The sequence below is a fragment of the Osmerus eperlanus genome, chromosome 19 (assembly GCF_963692335.1).
Source record: "Osmerus eperlanus chromosome 19, fOsmEpe2.1, whole genome shotgun sequence".
In the NCBI taxonomy this organism is placed as follows: domain Eukaryota; kingdom Metazoa; phylum Chordata; class Actinopteri; order Osmeriformes; family Osmeridae; genus Osmerus; species Osmerus eperlanus.
This window is the reverse complement of record NC_085036.1, coordinates 2,192,069-2,194,198: the sequence shown is the minus strand read 5'-3', so window position 1 is coordinate 2,194,198 and position 2,130 is coordinate 2,192,069. Positions and strand designations below refer to the sequence as shown.

At 45.6% G+C, this 2,130-nt stretch overlaps 1 non-coding gene across 1 annotated transcript; it reads right to left on the bottom strand.

Moving 5' to 3' along the window:
* Positions 1 to 370: 370 nt before the first annotated feature.
* trnar-acg (transfer RNA arginine (anticodon ACG)) lies at positions 371 to 443 on the bottom strand. Its single transcript has one exon. It is a non-coding gene; the product is annotated as a tRNA-Arg (tRNA).
* Between the last annotated feature and the right edge of the window lie 1,687 nt (positions 444 to 2,130).

The window sequence follows — 2,130 nt, the reverse complement described above, 5'->3', positions numbered from 1 at the left end:
TAGGTACTCATCCGCCCCAAAACGGCTTTGAAGTGACTATACTCGCACCAGCTTGTATTGATGGCATGCAGCACATGCATTTTCACTCGTTTGCGTCAAATCCTTGTATGGTCACACCATAGCCAGCTTTTTCTTTTTTCTACCGGTGAAGAAAAGCATTCCCTTTTCCCAAGCTCTTTCAATACCTGCTGCAGCAAAACGTTCATTCAGGCGCTTCCTTCATGGTATCTGCGCAACGGTGAGGAATCAAAGTAGGAGCTTTGGTGAAAAAGGCATAAGGCCTGTTCTTGTAGTTTGGCGCGCTACGCTCAACTACTTGACAGACATCTTTCCCTCATCGCACAGATACAGAATTGGTTAATTGGATGCTCGATCCAGCCAGGAGTCGAACCTGGAATCTTCTGATCCGTAGTCAGACGCGTTATCCATTGCGCCACTGGCCCAAGGTGTTTGCTGCTTGCCATGCCCGGGGTCGGGGTACGGGTCTAGCCTGTGCCGGGGCTTCATTAATGGGAAAACATTTTTTGGGAAAAAAAGGGCCCCCATTGGCCCCCCGGGTAGTGCCGGGGTCGGGGGGCATCATTCTGTGGCTCCCGAGAGCCAAGGAGGCGCCTGGAGGAAAGACAAAAAAAACTTTAACTTTTTTTGACCACCAGGGGTGGGGGGGTCTCATGCCCCCTCGGATTCCCAGGACTCTCGCTCGGAGCGAAAGAAGTGATGGGTAAACAGCGGACAGTGGTCTTCCTCTTTCACAGGTTTACTAACCGAGACTATATATCTAAACGCTCTTTTTAAACAGAGACAAGGGGGAGTAGCTCTGCGCATGGCACTGGTCGCGTATAGCGTATACGCACGGCGCGCAACGTCCCTTGTCTGCACATAGGGACAACGAAAAATGTGCCGTGACCCGGATTCGAACCGGGGTTACTGCGACCACAACGCCGAGTACTAACCACTATACGATCACGGCTCGCCGGTTCTCGATGGACACACGAGAGCTGGTGGCAACGGGTGTTCTGACCTGTGCTGTGCCACATGAATAAACTGCGAACGTAAGTTCCCAGCCTCTCTCCCTTTGTCTAAGCCGTCCCAATTTCCAAACAAGCCATTTTCCACCTTGTTTTCTCTGCCACATTTCAAGGGGCGTCACTTTTTTATTTGGTTATGACAAGATTGTTGAGTGTTTTACAAGAATGGCGCGGAAGGGCTACTCATTCCCTGTGATGAAGAAAGTGTTTTATCCGTCTTCATAAACGGAGTGACTAAGTTCAGTTGAGTTCTGTATTTTAATACGTATTCATCAATCTGCAGATTGGGAGAGAAAACCAGACCTCTGACAATAAATGACCACACAACACCAGGCTTAGGTCTCAATCATGTCTCTCTCAGCTATGAAAGCCGGAGGACCATCTTTTATAGGGCACAAGAATGTAAACATAGATTGTGACAGTAAGGCAGTAATGACGTTTTAACAGTCTCAGAGAAAGAGATTCACTGCTCCCAACACATGACAACTCTCAGACTAGAGAGTTCATAGTTGGAGCTCTCCTTGTAGTCATGACAAGGAACGTTTAGCCAGTACTTTCTCCTGACCCCGAACATCTATTAACCCTGACACATAGACAAAATATACTCTTATTAATAGCAAGCTTACATGAGAACGTACTAACTAGTATCCAATGACTAGTTCTATTGATTAGTGAATAATGTAAGCACACAGGAAATTCCAATTTCTTCCACAGTCCCCCCTTTTGACGTTTCACGTCAACACAACAAACATTTATCAACTGTTTATCTGGGGCCTGCTGTAGTGCCTTACATTTCACAAGTTTCATAACATTTCAAAACCTTAACAATCAAATAATACTGTATCTGTTACTACTCAGCACAGCATACATGATTATAGGATTTGGAGAAGAATTAGATAGTACCCAATCAGGTGAAAAAGTACATAGTCAATGAAGTGAATGGCTCCTAGAAATGACCTTAAAGCTCCTTCTATTTTCCTCATTCAAAGTTGCATGGCATTATACACTTTGGTGATATTGTGACCTCTGATTCATCCAAGTAACACAGGCACCCCCTAGGACCTTACAAAAGAACTAGCTTATAGCTATTCACTTCATAAGA